Genomic DNA, 18,796 nt, shown 5'->3' with positions numbered 1-18,796 from the left:
ATGTGTCATGATCCTGGGCCGTTGGCCCAATGTGTTAGTTCCTTTTTTGTGTTGTATCTTAGTTTAGGTTCTCAGTTTGTTGTAGTTTTGTATTCCAGCTTTGGGTTTAGTTATTGCTTTTCCTTTTCCTTGATCCTTGTCTTCCTGTTTCTCTGCGTTCCTGTGTTTGTTTCTCCCTGTGTTCTTGTCTTCCCTGTGTCTTGACCCCTTTTCGTGTTTAGTCTCCCTCCCGGTGGGTTCCTTGTGTTTGGTGTTTAGGTTCCTTCTGTGTGCCAGTTCTCTGTTAAGTCAGCGTGCATCTTGTTTTGGTCACTTCCTGTATTATTTTGACAGGTAAGTGTTCCCTGTGTTTTGTGTTTAGTTTTGCTTCCTCTGTTTCACCTTCCCTGTTGTTTCCAGTTGCCCTGATCACCTAGTGTGTATATTTAAGCCCTCAGTTTTTCTCTCTTCTTTGTTGCATCATCGTCCGTGTTTTTCCCCTTAGCTGTGTGTTCCTCCAGTTTAGTGTTTTGTTTTCCCTTTTTCCACCCAGGCTTGATGTTTTGCCTTTCCGGTTAGCCTCGGTTGAGATTTTGGTTTTGTATTAATTTAAGTCTCCTGCAAATAAAGCAGTTTCGAGTTTTAGTTCTGCCTCCCGTCCTGCATTTGGTTCTATCCCTTCCTGCCACGCAGCCACATATGACATTATGTAAATTCACTGAATGCAAACTGGGAAAAAGCTGTGAATGTCATTTTGTCAAAAGACTGTAACAGTGGCATTGGTATATTGCAGTATTGATAAAACTACAAAAATTTTAAATGCATAAATTGTTTCGAGGTTGCCAAACTCCATAATGTGAGATTATCAATAGATGCAGCTAAACTATCAGTATGAGGAGTCTATATAGTATCCTTCCTGAGGTAATTCATCTATGGCATGGCTGAAAAAAATACTTCATGACCACCTCCTCATGCTATTGTGTTTGCAAGAGTTTCAGTAAACGTGACCTCTGACCTACCATGAGGTCAAGGTCACCAAAATTCAAACTCATCCGAGATTTTGTGAACACCTTTTGTATCAATTTGAAAATCCAAAGTGCTAGTACTACACGACTCTAAAGGCTCCAACAGGTGCGCATCAGTAAAGCAAACACAAGCTCAATATTTTAAAAAAGGAAGTAGCTGAAACACTGTTTTTTTCACTGTTTCAATTCATCAAGCAAAACAGACCAACACCTATCGAGTCCAAGTCTTCATCACTTATACAATTACTGACACTAAAAACCGCAATACTGCCGACATACTGAGGCTCATTAAAACCAATAACTCTGCACATCTTAAAACACAAACAGTTGTTAATCAACTGAAATTACCTTTACAACCAGTTTAGCGACATAAAAGTAGGTTTATCAATACGTGTTGATTAATAGAGAGGACACCAAAGTTTGCGTCCTAAACAGGACCTTGTTTATTTCTGAGCTGCGCATGCGCATGTGCTCAGCCTGAAGCTGTACTGGTTACACAGCAGCGAAAGAGCACCATCTACTGATGTAATACGGTATAACCTCAGCGCGTAAACATTTAAACCGTTAGAATAATTCACAATGGTAAACAAAAAAATTAAGGCGTGTTTGTTTCCATAAAACTAAAAATGTAGTATCATAAACATGTATGTTTACAGCCGAGTCCCTTTCTGCTCCTCGGTAAATACTGAAACCGAGCAGAACTACATTTAAAAGTCTCTGTTTTGGAGCTTTATATACCATTGTCTGTCAAAATGCTACAGTGAATGTGAATGTGCTAGTTGGTCTGATGAATGTCTAAATTTTAAAATGTGTAATACTGACTTTGATAAATATCTGCAGCCTCACACAGCCTGCAGAAAGAACAAGAACGCTGATTGTCCACACCAAAAACAAATTAAACAGTCACTGAGGCATCTCTAGGACTGGATCTTATGCAGGTCAAAAAAAAGTCCATACCAAAAGTGCATTTGTGGTCGGTTTATTTTCCACAATGCAGCAAACCTACAGAGAAAACCACGTCAGTCTGCAACCTCTCTGTCGCCTGATTGAAAAAAAAAAAAAACCCATATGACCTACTTATATAAATTAAGTCCGCACCTGCTCAGCCATAAACGCAAAAAGTAAACTCAAATTTAACACAAAACTACAAACTTTTTTTGTCCTTAGCAAAAACAAATGTAGCATTTTAATACAAAAACTAAAAATAACCCACAAATACCTCCAAAAACTCAGCCCCTAATTATAAACGTGTTAAATCACAATTACTTTGGTATAAGCACATAGGAGCTATTTCTCTGTCCTATAACCTTCACTACAAATCTTCACATCTTCTCCATTCTTCTTTTATACCTGAAAAGAAAACAGATGGATGAAAGACAGAAAAAAGGAGAACAATCAGCAACCATGTCTTTTTTCAGCAGAACGCACACAGAGCGCTTTTCATACTTTTATTTTTTCTTCTTCTCGTCACCGGAGCCATACATATCACACTGAAATGTCTGTCAAAATACAACTGTTAATGCAAATTTATTAGTGGGTCTAATTAATGTCCATGTCTTAAAATGAAATATCTACTTTAATACGTATCTGCGGCCTCATAAAGCCTGCAGAAGAAGCAAGAGATGCGCGAATTTACGCATGTGGCACAATAACAGCCTCGTTAACCCTCCGGGGTCTAGGGTATAATTGACTGTTTTTGACTATTTTTAATTTTACCTTTATAGTTCATCTTGAAAAAAAAAACTGTGTGTGTAAAAACTTATTTTTGAGAACTGATTGCATGTCTACGGCATTTACTTATATTTATAATGCAGTTCATCTCTTAAAGACGTTCTTCTAGACTCGTGATTATGAACAGTCTGAACGGAAACAGTCTGACAGTGGGCTGGAACATAAGCGAGGCGGCAGCATGCATACAAGATTTTGGCACCTCCTCTAAAACTATCACTGTTGTGTCGGCTCTATATGTGGTGCTGTCTCCTTGTGTATCAGGTAAGTTTTACTTATTTATTTAATCTGTAGACCTACGTTGTTCTTGTCGGTATTAGTTGTCTCCGGCCAACATGCAGTCTGCGACGTTGGTTTCATACAGAAAATAAAATCAGACCGTTTTGAGTGTGGTCATTTTTGAAGTTACCGTAGTGTCTGAAATGCCTATGTGAAACTGCATGTATGTTGTCTCCTAAAGGTGTAAGAAAATTCCAGCACGGGGCATTTCAGTTTGGGAGCTCATCTTCACTGTTTATCTTTACCAAAAAAGGAAAGGTATATATTGGGGGTCTCTAAGCCCCTCCAAAAACTGTTAGAAACCAGTCTAGGTGTGACAACGTGTGTATCAGATGTTAAAGCCTATAAGGCTGTAAGTTTCTTTGTTCGGTGTGCAGAAGATCATTGGCCTTCTTTCTCACCTAGATGTCTCGAGCGTCTGTATTTTGAAATTGTCTTTTTATAATAAATCTTATGTTATTCTATAAAGACCGTGTTGACCAAGAATTCCTTCAAACACAACATCATGGCATCAAGATCAAGAAACCACATTACCGTTTTTGCTTTAAATCTTTTAATAATGGTGTGGCGATTTGTTTCAGCCTCCTTTTTCTGTACAGTGCAGTACAGTTCAACAGCACCCAGAAATACAGCCTCTGAAATGAAACTAAATTTAAATCATGATCTCTTGAAAAGCCCACAATGTTACTGTGCTGAACAGTGGATTATCTTAATTAATAACTATTTTTTTTCTTTATCTGAAATGAAATAACATTTCCCTCCACTCTTTGTTAAATGTGTCTACTTCATTTCAAAGTCTGCAGAAGTCAGGGTCCTGGAATTGCTTCACAGAATTTTACTGTGAAAAGTTCAACAAGAGATAGTGTTTAAATCCTTTCAAGATCTTGAATGAAGTTGAACAAGACATTGGTGTTTATTGTTTTATTATTTTTTTCAGTTTTATTCTGGAATTGATCATAAATTGTCTTTAAGTACCTTATGTGAGGTAAATCATTTTTATTTTAGATGGTGCCCAACCCCCACCCCACCCCTTTTCCTCTCTGTTAAGTCTCAGCAGAGTAATTGTGAAGTGTGTGTTTTTAAGTGATGGATTCAGCTATTGAGAAACAGGACGTAATACCTTCCTGTGCAAACCACCTTAAACATGCATCAGATACTTTTCTTTTGCATTATCCGTAACATTCATAAATGTCACCTATATACCTGCTGAGGGATTGATAGGGTATCTGCTGGTCTGAAAATATTAATTTGTTGTATTGTTCTTGGAGGTACTGGAAATATTAACAAGGGAGAGCAGGTTGGCTCACGGTCTGGTTGGCACACTGTAATTCTCCAATCCAGTAAAGGGCACCACCGTAAAAGTCAGGCCAAAAAAATTCATGTCCTACTTACATTTAATCTTGTAGAAGTCAAAATGGAAAGTAAGAAAATGATTATGCTACAGGCAGGGCTGGACTGGGACACAAAATCGGCCCTGGCATTTTTGGCTTAATCCGGCCTGCAACTATGTCTTGAAGCATTTGACACTGTCTTACTCTTATTCAGCGTGGGCATACCTTTTGCTAATAATACTTTTATACTTTTTTTTTTACACTTACTTTAGTAATGCTTAAATTGCAAAGCTTTTACATATCATTTAACTTTTTTTAAATGTTATTTCACTTGTTTGAGTGCTTTTAAAAACATGTTTAACCACAGCATAAATGCTACAAATTCAAACTACTGTGCAGTCTTTCAACAGACCTTTAATCTAAATATCTAAAATGCTATGATGTAGCCTAAAATGAACTCTTGCTGCTCATCCAACACTTCTTGGCCTTGACCGTTTGCTATTTTATCAGATTAAGGTGCCGTGGCTGCCAGATTTGGGGAAGTATGCAAATGTAAATAAATATTGATACTAATCAATCGCCATTGCTCATCATGCTGCTGCTGTCTTCACCTACAGCAGAGCCAACCTAAGCCTTGAAGGGGCCCTAAGCAAGATTTGATTTGGGGCCCCCTTAATACCATTTCATTGTCCCCTGAACTTAATCTTTATTAATGCTGGAGGGTGAAAGATGATTATTAATTTTTTTTAGGATGTATTACAGTTTCAGCCTTTTCAATTCAATTTTTCAATTCAATTCCATTTTACTTATACAGTGCCAACTCACAACAAACAGCCGCCTCAAGGCACTTTATACTGTAAGGTAAAGACCCCACAATAATTACAGAGAAAACCCACCAGTCATCCTAATCTTAAAAATAGAGAGGGTGTCTGTCTCCTGAATCCAAGCTGGGAGCTGGGTCCACAGAAGAGGGGCCTGAAAGCTGAAGGCTCTGCCTCCCATTCTACTCTTAAGTATCCTAGGAACCACAAGTAAGCCAGCAGTCTGAGAGCAAAGTGCTCTATTCAGGTGATACGGGACTATGAACCAATGAAAAGAAGCCAATATGGGAGAAATATGCACTCTCTTTCTAGTCCCTGTCAGTACTCAAGCTGCAGCATTTTGGATCAGCTGAAGGCTTTTCAGGGAGCTTTTAGGACAACCTGATAATATTGAATTACTATAGTCCACCCTAGAAGTAACAGATGCATGAATTGGCTTTTTAGCATCAGTCTGAGACAGAAATATTAGAGTGTAGTCTACTCATTAAATTAGTGTTGTTACAAGTGTACAAATCTGGACAGTTAAAATCGTCTCTTCTTTTTTTTAGGAAATTGGCATTTGTAAAAAATATAAAAAACAAAACCAAAAAAGTTTCATGACAAATGTGAGCGAGCTTGGGGCCCCCTGGTGGTCAGGGGGCCCTATGCAGCCGTATATGTCGCCTATGCCTCTGGCCGGCTCTGCCTACAGCCTGCTGTTGCTGGAGCATTGCTGTTATAGAGGATGTGGAGGCTACAGCAGCGAACATGTCTGTGATCTGTCCACATTTTGTAGCATCTACAGCAACACTTAAATTTCTTCCGCGCCTCCTTTCTGCCACTTCGGTTTCTCCATATTGCCTCTCCTTTAACACACGCGGTCAACACTGAAACTACTAGCAAGAGTAGTTTCAGTGTTCTGCACCACGCAGAGAAAGGGTGGAGCCGCTTTCATCCTATATCATAGGTGTCAAACTCTGGCCCGCTGGCCAGATTTGGCCTGCAGTGTAATTATATTTGGCCCGTGAAGCCATACCAAATGACAATTGGAGCTGGTCCGCCAGTATTATAGCCTACAGCGCATGTACTGCTAATACTACAAATCCCAGAATGCTCTGCTGGTGTTTTGGCGCAAAAATCATGACAGGACCTATAAACGCCCTCTCCTCTCTTGACAGTAGTCATAGCAACCTTATGCTAATATTGGCACCATGCTCCCCTCCAAAAAATTACAAAAAGAAAGGCAAAAAATAGGAGCTTTTTAGGCAGGTGGGAGGCAGAATATCTGTTTACATATCGTTAGCCTAATACCATAATTGCCTAAGTTGATCCTGAGGATTTCTTCCGCTCAGTGCCTGAGCCCAGACATTGAGGAACTAGCATCCAAGAAGAGATGCCAGGTATCTGGCTTGGACACATCAGTGTGTAGCAAACTGAGCTATAATAAACATTTTCTTTATGCACTTTTTCTTGCTTCTCCATGACATGGGCTTGAATGGTTTCACGTTCATTGAAGGATATTATTATTAGTTAATTAATTTATTATTGTTATTTTATTTTTCCATTTGTTATTAGCCTGTGGAAAAAGGTTACTGTTGAAATTTAATTCAGAAGGCTGCAAATAAAAAGAGGCATACGATTTTTATTTATTTTTTATTTATCTATTTGAATTTCGATTTTGCATGTGTGCAATATTAAGTTATATATTGTATAGTATTAAGCTTTGCTTGTTCCATATTCAGTTTTTAAGCAAAACTAGTTAAGGTTCATATGAAAAGGTTCATTGTTATATCCGGAGGAAGATTTCTTTCAATAAATATCAATGTTGGCCTGTGACTTTGTCCCAGTTTTGAATTTTGGCCCACTGTGTATTTGAGTTTGACACCCCTGTCCTATATCCTGATTGGTTCCATCCACTGTCTATATTGAAGATGGGCCAATGGACCGCCCCCTCTAAATTGTGGGCCGGTCTCTTAGGAAAAAAAAAAAGGGAAGAAAAAAAGTCCAACAGCATCGGCCCCTGAGGACTGTCTGCCCACCGGGCAAATGCCCGGTATGCCCAATTGCCAGTCCAGCCCTGGCTACAGGTAGCCAGGCAGGTGATGATTCAAAAGAAAAGTATAAGGAGTGCAACAAAAGACTTCAATTCAATTCAGGTAGACCCTACAATAATTACAGAGAAAACCCAACAGTCAGAATGAATGTTCTGACTGTTCCCCACTGTCACATGGGAAGGAAAAACTTCCTTTTAACAGGAAAAAACTGACGGAAGAACAAGGCTCAGGGATGGCGCAGTCATCTGCCACAACTGGTTGGGGCTGAGGGGAAAGAGACAGGACAAAAGACATGTTGTGAAAGATAATAGAGGAATTATATCCTTAAACTTAGTTACAGCAATTTGATATCAACTTCTACTGTAATAAAAGTTATTCCCCACTGCTTCAGTAGTCAGGACATGAAGCAAATGTTGTCAGAAGATCCATCAGGATTGGAATGATGGCAAGAATATTTTGTAAGCTCTAATATCTCTGTATATTTGCAATTTGTATACTTGTATATTGTCTTATAGTTTTTATACTTATTTGTTTTTGTTTTTTTTCTGTAAGCACGAAGTACCGCAGCAATTTCCTAATGCTGTGACCTGTTCACCCATATGGCAATAAAAACCTTCTGATTCTGATTCTGATTCTGATTCTGATTCTGATTCTGAAGAAGGAGCATGCACGCGCACAGACACTCACACATACACACACTATACAAACTATTTCTTGGTTCAGTGTGAATAAACTCTGTTGAATATTTCTGTATTCTCTAGTTCTGGTATGAATTAAAAGTTCATATTAAGTAATTACTTTTGTCACTCCATTCTTTGTAACTTTAGTGTTTTCACTGTGTGCCGGCCAATCCTGTGGGTGGTCTGGTTGGTTTTTCATCATGCTTTGGCTGCTGTTATTGATTGTAATTCTAAAGAGATCTTTAAATGTCCTGAAACTGACTTGATAAACAAAGGACTCAGAACATTTTCTTCATCTGTTTAATGTTTTGTATAATTATTTGTTTCCTTTTCAGTTTGAACACTGTTCATATACTTCCATATCCTGCTGCCATTGCTGTCATGAATGAAATAAAACTGATCGTTGGTATAGTCGGCTTTGTCATCTCATTACTGGCCTGCGGCTGCCGCTACCTGTGTACAAGCCCTGACAATCCACACTGTAAGTACTCCACTGCCAACAGCTGATAATTTGTTTGTGTGTGCGTGTGAGCGTGAGGATGAGGGTGGGTAAATTATTAACCTTGGGGGGGGGGGGGGGGGGGGGGGGGGGGGGGTTATACTCTGTTCTAGATGTGGACATAATGGCTGAGTAGTCATACCTTTTATTTTCTTTGGCTAAAAGTGTGGCGTCTGGCACACGTGCCAGTTATACATCAGACCCTAGGAGACTTCTAAATGTGGGAAGTATAAACAAAGCCTCAGATTTAGATCTGGAGGGCGATTGTTTTGTGAAAGTTTGACTGCCTTGCTGTTATTTAGGTGGCCCCTCATTTTATTCATATTTAGTGACTAAAAGACAGGATAAAATGAGATGTTGGTCAAAATGTGTGTACCTGCAATTTGTCCCTGTATAGTTTACATCATCACCTCTTCTCTGGAGTCAGGAGCAGTACTCTCCAGCTTCAAAACTGCTTCAGTGACTCGAATTCTCAAGAAGCCAGGTTTAGACCCTGACGACTTTAACAATTACCGGTCTATCTCCAACCTTCCATTCCTCATCAAATCTTGGAAAGAGTAGTGGCCACCCAACTCCAGCAACATATGTCTAACCACGACCTCTATAAACCTTTACAATCTGGCTTCAGAGCACACCACAGCAACAAGACTGTTCTCATTAAACTAACTAATGACCTTATTGCCACTGACTCTGGCCACATCAGCATCCTCATCCTCTTGGACCTTTCTGCAGCCTTAGACACAATTTCTTATACCGTCCTTCTTTTACAGCTTTCCAGCTATCTCGGTCTCACTTGCACTGTCCGCACTGTTCAGTCCTACCTCTCCAAACAAACACTGTGTGTTACAATGGGAGGCTCCCACTCCAGCACTGCTCCAGTTAACCAAGGTGTGCCTCAAGGCTCTGTGCTTGGACCCCTTCTCTTCAACATCTACTCCCTCTTGGTCAGATCATTCCCTGCCATGGTCTCTGCTTCCATTCTTATGTGATGACATGCAACTCTATCTCAGTACCAAACCCTCCACCCAGCTTCCCCTTGTTACCGACCAGATCGCGGCTCCCAACCGTGGTAAGGAGACCCCTGGCGTATTCTTCACTCGGCTCGTAGTGGGTAACAAGCCTGCTTCTTCACAGCGGGTCAGCTTCCGCCAGGCGTAGAAAGACAGCAACTCCCACGATTTCAGCAACAAAACTTTATTTCTTTTCATCCGCCCCCGAACACACTTTTTCTTTCCCTCTCCTGCGCTAGCCCGCAACACACAACCAGGGCGGCACAGAGGACAACTAACACATCGCGGTCCCTCCAAGCCTACAACATGGCCCCTCCCACTTGGAATACATCCCCCACAAGGCTGCAATCCTAAAGGGGAAGGCTCTGCCTGTAACACCCTACAATCACTTGTCAGCTGTTTACATGCAAACAAAACCTGTCATTTAATCTACTCAATCTCAACAATAAAAAAAACAAAACAGAGCTCTTGGTTGTGGCCCCCAAAGCCCCATTCCAGAAATTTGGAGATCTACTCTTTGACATTAATGGTTCCTTCATCAACAGAAGTTCACAACCTGGGTCCTAGACTCCACACTTTCATTCCAGACTCATATTAAATCTGTCACCAAAGCAGTCATTTTTCCATGTTGTATAAAGCGCTTTGAATGCTCAAAGTAGAGTAGACAAGCGCTATATAAGAACCAGTCCGTTTAACATGTAATGAACATCTCTAGACTTCGGTCTTCAGTTACCCTGTAGCAGAGACCTTTATCCATACCTTTGCCATCACGGTGTTACATAAATCCCTCAGTGCCCTGGCCCCTCAGTATTTGTCCAACTTCCTTCACCTACGCCAACAGTCTTGTACACTTTGGTCCTCATCCATGGGTCTGCTCTCTGTCCCTCACACCACCCTCCATACTTTTGGGGACAGAGCCTTCAGTCTGGAATTCTCTCCCTACTGAGCTTCGCTGGGTTAGATCACTGGACTCTTTTAAGAAACTTTTGAAAACTCACCTGTTCAAAAAGGCTTTTAATCTCTTATTTTTGTTTTTGTCTATTTGCTTTTGTTTATTTTTATCGTCCTTGGTTTCTTGAAAGGTGCTATATGAATGCAAATCATTATTATTATTATTATTATTGTAGTAGTAGTAGCTATTTGTCCACACCAAAAACAAATCAAATGGCCACTGAGGTATCTCTAGGAATGGACCTTACGCAAGTCAAAAATAAGACAAAGCCCATACCAAAAGTGCATTTGGGGTCGTTTTATTTTCCACAGTGCAGCAAACTTACAGGCATAACCATGTCAGTCTGCAGCCTCTCTGTCGCCTGGTAAAAAAAAAACATACCTATCCCTCCCACTTGACCTACTTATGTAAAAAATTAAGTCCACACCTGCTCAGCCATTAACCCAAAAAGTAAACTCAAATTTACCAAAGAAAAATAAACTATAAACTTAATCTTAGAAAAAACTCAGCATTTAATGCAAATAATACAAAATAAACCACAAATAGCTCCAACAATTATTGTTATTATTATTATGAAAGAATCAATTACAGTAACACAGGTCAATAGGTCAGCCTAGAAGTAATAAATCCATGAATTAGCTTGGCCTTATTTTTTTAATCAGATTTTGGGTCTGTACATAGTGCAAAGTTGTGTTTTTTTTATACTGTGAAATGTCCTTTAAAACAAACTGAAGTACACTAACTTTGTGTTATTCAAAGCTTGCATGAGCATACTCTGCAGTTTAGTGAAGGATGACCAGGTTAGCTTGTCGTATTTTGGTGAATTATAGTAATGCACTGTGTTGAACTGGTGCACAGCAGATGTGGTGTTCATGGTCAGAGTTAAGTTACATCAAGGGCAGCAGAGATGTGTCTGAATTTAAGCTGATGATGCATGGATTTATTCACTGAATTCAACCATTATACCATTTACTGTCAGTATAAAGACAGTATAAACAGTATACTGTCAGTGTAGGGGGTGGAAATCAGCTAAGATGGCTTGTAAAACATCAGCTTCCATCTTGTTGAATTCTGTAAGAGCAGTAAATCTCAGAACAGCATCTGCAGCACAGACGAGCTGATCACAGCCTGTACACTCTCACTGGAAATTGCCGAGAGTCATTTTTCCCACGCTGAGCCACTACAGTTTCCCCCCACCTGCTGAATCTCACTTTAACCACTGACTCTACTCATTTTTTCTGTTTAGGCGTTTGAGGGAAAGTTACCCACCTTCACTGTGGGCAACAGCAAATAGCTTGTTTTTATTATTATTATTATTAGTCTTTCTCTGCTCAGTGTTCCAGCTGAGTATATTAACTAAAATTAGAATTTAAGTTTAAATAAAATTTGTATTGTCTTGTACTAATATTATCTTGTTATTATATTAATATAGCACAAGGTTCAAGGCGATACAAAGAGGCTTGTAAACTCTTCCGAGCTGTAAAGTTCCTTTCTTGACTTTGGTGTTTATTTGACTAAAGGTTTTGTTTTTCAGTGACCTTTAAAGGTGTGTAGAAACAGCTACGTGGGTGTTTGTGGTTGTTTTTCTTTCTTTTAAACCACAACTCTAACATCTTTAAGTCGTGTGTGGCAATATGTTGTTTTTTTTTTCTTATTATTTCAAACCTATTAGTAAGACACAATGTAGCTGGGATGATTCTTTATCACATTGAATGTAAACTGCAGTTTATCCTTGTTCATCTTGTATTCACAATCATCAAAGCTTGGTTCCTCTCTTCAAGAATGGGGACCGGAGCAGTTGTTCCAACTTCAGGGAGGTTCACACTTGTCAGCGTCCCTGGTAAGGTCTTTATAAAGGTACAGGACAGGAGAGTCTGTTTGTTAGTCAAACCTCGGATTCAGGAGGAACAGTGTGGTTTTCAGCATGTTTGGCAAACACTGGATCAACTCTTTAGCCTCTTGAAGACATTCAAGGTGTGAGGGAGTTTAACCAACCAGTCTACATGTATTTTGGGGATTTGGAGAAGAGATTCAACCATGTCCCAGTGTCCTGTGGAGGGTGCTTTTGGCATATGGAGTATCACATCCTTTGTTATAGGTTAACTGCTCATTGTGCAACTGTAGGGAGACCTTGGTTCACAGTCAGACTCAACAATTTTTTTCATTTTTTTTCAAGTTAAAGAACAGCGGATACAGATTCCAGCTTGCATGGTTTATTGATTCACAGTTCTGATTCATCCAGTTCTGAATTATCGTCAGATAATCCCTTATATACAGGTCCCAATTAACGCTAATCAGCATACTGAATTATACAGAGCTCGACAGAGCTCAGCGTATACACAATCAAACAGATAAACTCGGACGTACTCAGCTACATAATAAAGTAATTGAACTCACCTTCTGGCATTCACACACAACGATAAACTTCAGAAATACAGGTAAACACACTCTCCAAATTACTACACCGAGGGGAAAAAACGGCAGAAAAACGTATGCTCTGCGTCGCACACCTGTGGCGCGTTCAAGTGACGTCTGTAAAGCTACGATGAGTTTCTAAACGTAGGAAAATTTAACGTTATAATAACCCCAAACATAATGCTATAGACCCTTTTACAGCCTACGTCATCAAAGGATGCTCGCGCATCGCTACCTGCGACATCATTGTTTACAACGAGTAAAAGGGTCTATAAGCCAAAGCTAAGCATAAACAGTGTGGGCCTTCTAACAGACTGCTAAAGTTATTTTGTGTCACTATTGTGACTGATGGGATTAAATGGGTTAAATATCTGCAGAACTAGCGTTTTTGTTGCCCTCACTATTAACTGTTCTTAGTGTACTTCATTTACTTTCCCAGAAAACAAGTCAATATTTCAGGTGTAAACACATGGTGTGCTGTGCTGTGGTTTCTACTGTTTCTATTTGAATACGCCTGCAAAAGAATTGTGGTCAGTGCAAAGGAGGTGCAGCTCTTCTTCTGAGCAGCAAACATTTAGCTTTCTGTTAAGTGTTCTTGTTTCTTGGCAGCGACCTGCCCCACTGTTAAGCTGTTGCTGTACAACATTTCAGACAACATGTAAGAATACATTTTAATCAATATTTGTGTATACGTCCTCCATCACTAAACATATCTAGTCAAAAATCTTCTGAAATAAATCTTAGCTGGGAGACTGTGCAACCAATCTGTACTCTACTAAAAGTTTGACTCATAATTAACCTCTCACATGTCTCCTGTCTTCTAGGTCTGTATTTTGGAAGCTTTAGCGTTTAAAGATTGTGTTGCAAAACAACAACAAATAAATGATCCTTGTTGCACTATTGTTTTTACTGTAAGGTTTTACTGTTGGTTTAACATTGTGGTATGAGTTACATAGCTTTAGCTTCATACTTATCAACGAAGAAGTCACTTTTCTCTGAACAGGAGCGGTTAAGTTGGTGGCATATTAAAAACAAGTTTAGGCCATTTGGATCAGCTTGATTCTGATGTTGGTTGCCAGAGAATGAGTGACCAGCATAAGATCATATTCTCTTAGTTGAGGAAACAATCAGCTTAGGATAAAAGTAAACTATCCTAAGGAAAGATTTTTTGTTTTTATGTTTTTAATTAATTTTTTTATTGTGATGGACTGTTGGACACAATATAAAATTCATAAAATTGAAAACAGTCTTTTGTCATCATTGTTTCTATGAGTTTAGCAAGTGAAAATAGATACTTTAAAGCCTTTTTATCCACACCTGAATAGTCCCTCTCATAGTTGTACTCCTCCACTTCATGTAAAACAACCAAAAGTATAACTAACTTAAAATTGCTACATTTCTAATTTGTTGTTACTTGTTGCTTACAGCTGTGATGGCAACCACCGACACCATGGAGGACTCCACCGCTCATCAATCCTACCAAGGGGTGCCCTTCCAGCCAGTATCAGGGCAACATGGCTACCCAGCTCAGCCTGTTGGCCCAGCTGAACCCATGACCATTTCACCGAACTGTGAACAACCATTCACACCAAGGCTGCCACCATCTTATGAGGATGCAAGTGAGTGTGGATTTGGATCAACCATGTATTTAGCACAGATTATGAAAACAATATATGTATTTGCCTTGGTTAAAATAGGCTTTGAAAACCAAAACTGTGAAGGTCCGGACTGGGAAAAGGAACTTCTGTGTCCAAAAATAGCTCTCTAGAAGCTCATTTAACCACTCGGTCTCTCATAAAAGAGCATGCAGGCCAAATACATCTTATTAAAAGGCTAAATGTAACATTTGTGAATGTGAATATAACATTACATCCATATGACAGACCATCCATTCCTGACAGAGAGATAGCCTTTATTTAAATGAAGGACTGACTTCTGCTTTTCAGCAAACATCTGGAAAGTTTAAATGATAAACTGTGTTCTGTCTGTTGACATACTGCACAGCAGCGTACTTACTCTACAGTAAAATATATTCAATATCCTGGCAAGCATAGAGGACACAGAAATTTAAAAAAAATGCATGACAGAAATGAGTGTAAAATTCAATGACACAGTTTTATTAAACACTAAATTTTGATTTCATGAATATGACAGAATCCAAATCAAAACAACTTAGCCTAATTAAAAGGTAATCACTCATAAAATGAATTTGGATTTGTTAGAACAAATGCCTGAGATAAAATAAGGTGGAAATTATTGTTGTACAGTATTTATTCTTATGATACAGAACTGCAGTTCTTGTTACTGTAAAAACATTTTCAGTTTGTTTATTCTCACGCTGAGCTCTCTTTTTCCAGCTGGTCCTGCCTACCATCTTCAACCAATGCCTTCCAGCCAACCAGCGTACCTTCTGGATCCTCTGGCCCAGCCACAGCCCAATGCTCTGCCTGACAGCACAGACTTTCTAGCCCACTCTGCATGCAGTCCTGAATTTGTTCTACACTAGGCTGGATAGTCAGTGCCCCAATCAGATAAAAACATGCTGCAGCATTTTCAAATTTGGCTCAAGAATCAAGATGAGACACTTGGTTCATGTATTTTGGTGGCTACAAATGGGAATTTTATGTAATTGCGCTTCAGTTCTGTTTAATAGTTCCAAAGTGAAAATGTTTATATTTTTGCACTGGCATACAATATGCATTATAGATTCATGTCCTCTGGGAAAAAAAAAAAAAAAGACACTGCATGGTTTGACAATCTTTTTCACATATTGTTAGTTATAGATTAGTTATTCAGATCAGAGTAATGAGTAATATCACAATTTTCTTCTGCTCATCCGTTTTCAGGGTTGCGGGGGGCTATCCCAGCTGTCAAAGGGCAAGAGGCAGGGTACACCCTGTACAGGTCGCCAGGCTGTCGCAGGGCTAACACAGAGAGACACACAATAACTCACATTCACATTCACACCTATGGGCACTTTAGAATCACCACTTAACCTAACCCCAGTAACGGCATATCTTTGGACTGTGGGAGGAAACCGGAGTACCCGGAGAAAATCCACACAGACAGGGGCAGGACATGCTAACTCCACACAGAAAGCCCCCGGCCAAGGTGGATTCAAACCCAGACCTTCAAGCTGTGAGGGAACAGTGCTAACGCCAACGTGCTGCCTATCACAAACTAACCACCTCATATTACCAGTTTTAATTCAGTTTTATATAAATTATTAAAGTCATATAAATATGTAAATGTACATATTTGTGAGTAATTTCGAACTGAATTTCTGACATTACTGCGGCCCACCTGTTGCGCCTTCACGGCCCACACGTTGAGAATCACTGTTCTACAGGCTCTTTTTTTTTATATCAAATCATTTGGATTTTTACATGTTAAGATAGTTGGTTTTAAAATGTTCCAACAGATGTCTTTCAATACAATTGTTTTTTTTTTTTTTAGACAGTCTTACTTTGTTAAAAACATTGTCAATACAGTATAGTAATATAGTGTCTGTGTTTGCATCATTTGACTGTTGACTTAAAGTTTTATGTTCACTTCCATGATCAGTGATATTTTGCACTGTGCCGTTTTCTGCCATCAAACCTGATGTTGACTGTTTTTATTATGTGTGGGTTACAGTATATTATGTTCTTTGGGGAAAACATGCTTGCAGTTCTCTTTTTCCTTTAAAATCCAGCAATGCTACTTCAAGAATATATTGGACTTTTTTGTGAAATTAAAATCATATACTAATTTTGAAGAAAAAAAACCCCACTTTATTTTGATATTCATTAGCAAGCATATATTTTCTGTGTTTCTCAGTTTTTGGTAATTTAATTTTCAGTAATGATGGTTGTGCATTTGTGGTAATATGTTAATTGACAACTATACAAATGGGAGACAGACACAAATAAAAGCCAATGAATTAGCATGTTAGGAATACATAAAAATAGAAAAAAGTTTTGAGAGAGTGTGTAGTGATTCCATCAATTCAACACAGTAACACTTAGTGTTATGATTTGTGATTTTAAAATATGGTAACATGTTATCTAGTCCACATTACACAGAATTAGTGTTTATTTGGTTTGTTTCTTTGTCAGTGTGTCCAGAAAGAAAGACGGGAAAAAAATAAAGGTGCAAGTTGTGTAATTCTAACCTGAAGGACCGATTCATCCCAAACCCACTGCAAATCAAAGATTACACAGTGAACGACTTTCAAATTGAATAATTTTCATCTCCGTAATGTTGAATAGTAGTTTTGCATATATTTTGACATTTTTTGTTGTATGTGTAGTCAAGGGTGTAGGAAGGAGTTTACTTTTAGGGGGGACACATATCGGAAACCTGACATATCTGTAAATACTCAGAGCAAAGCATAAAAAATGCTATTTGATCTTTTAGTTTCTCCTTTTTCAAATGTTTCTTGGAAAAATAGTGTTGTGTACACCTATATTATTGCATGTATAATTTTCATATATATATATATATATATATATATATATATATATATATATATATATATATATATATATATATATATATATATATTAGGGGTGGGACTCGATTAAAAAGAATTAATTACAAGCTTTGTAATTAATTAATCGAAATTAATCGCATTTTAATCGCATTTCAATATTTAACATGATAAATATTAATTTAAGTTTAGTTGATGAATGAATCAATATACATAAGCTTAAACTTCAAAATTTTGTTTATTTTCCCACCAGTCTACTACACAGACCAATGAAGGGTGGAAGTACTCCTGTGATAAGCAAACTCCTGAAATTAAAGTTAAGCATCATAACTGGATAGTTTTATTCAACATTAATGTCTCACTTGTTATAGTTGGAAATTAATCATTCTCTCAGCTGTATTCCTTGATGTTGAAATGTGTTATGCTTGTTTTAACAGCTTATTTTGAATTAAAGACTTAAAATTAAAGCACAAAAAGGAGAAAAAGTTCGTTCTCAGTTTAACCAGCTGCTTTTACACAGCTGTGCTTCGCACTCACGCTTGCTAGGCGACATGAGCTACACAGAGGTGACGGCAGGCAACGCTGATTTTTTTTTTTTTTTTTTTAATTAAACATTTGAACAAATGTACAGAATCATGTGGCATGTATACACAATAAACACATCAGGTTTTACATATTTAAGGCACACAATGATATATAAGCTAAAGATAATACTTCACACGTTAAACGGGGAAAGAAATGTAAAAGGATAAATTAATTAGAAAAAAACAAAACAAAAAAACAAAAAAAACAAAAAAAAACAAAAAAAAGAGAAGAAAAACGGCGACGCTGATATGAAGGCTAGCCGCTCACTTCCGGCCTTTTGTGGGCTGCGAAAGACGTGGGCCGGGTCCTTCGCAGGATGCAGCCCCTAATTTGGACATTGTGCGTCGATATAATCTGTATGCCTGGAACTCGTGCACTGAGAAACGTTCCACGGTGCAAAGTGCGATTAAAATGCGTTAAAAATTTTAACGCGTTAATTTCCCTGTAATTAATTAATCGAAATTAACGCGTTAAAGTCCCACCCCTAATATATATATATGTTTTATGTTTTAGACGTGGACAAACCACCAAACAAAATGGTTTGAGTCTTTTATGAAGCATAATGACCATGTCATTCCAGACTGTGGGGCTTACTTTATTAGCTGGCCACACTGGTACTAGTACAAAGGAGTATTAGGGCCACATTGAGAAAAAAAATAAATTGTGCATTTTGAGAACAAATTCAAAATTTTGAGAAAAGAGTCAAAATGTGCAGATTTAAGTCGTTTCAAGTCAAACAACTGTCACGACACGTCTGTTATACCCTCCAGAATGTCTTGTATTATGACTTAGTGAAACTATACTTCAGAATCGGTTTAGTAACAAGGAAATGATTTCTCTTTTAGAACACAAACACGATGTAGTAATTGTTGGAGTTATAGTGTAAATTCCATTCTGTTTATTATGAATTATCATATCTTCTGTTTGTATATTTTCTATAAGTTGTTTTATGTACATATGATACTGTTGTTTTTGTTTGAAATGGAAA

This window comes from Archocentrus centrarchus, chromosome 5 (genome assembly GCF_007364275.1).
Source record: "Archocentrus centrarchus isolate MPI-CPG fArcCen1 chromosome 5, fArcCen1, whole genome shotgun sequence".
Taxonomy (NCBI): Eukaryota; Metazoa; Chordata; class Actinopteri; order Cichliformes; family Cichlidae; genus Archocentrus; species Archocentrus centrarchus.
The sequence above is the reverse complement of the archived record's forward strand: the minus strand, read 5'-3'. Positions refer to the sequence as shown.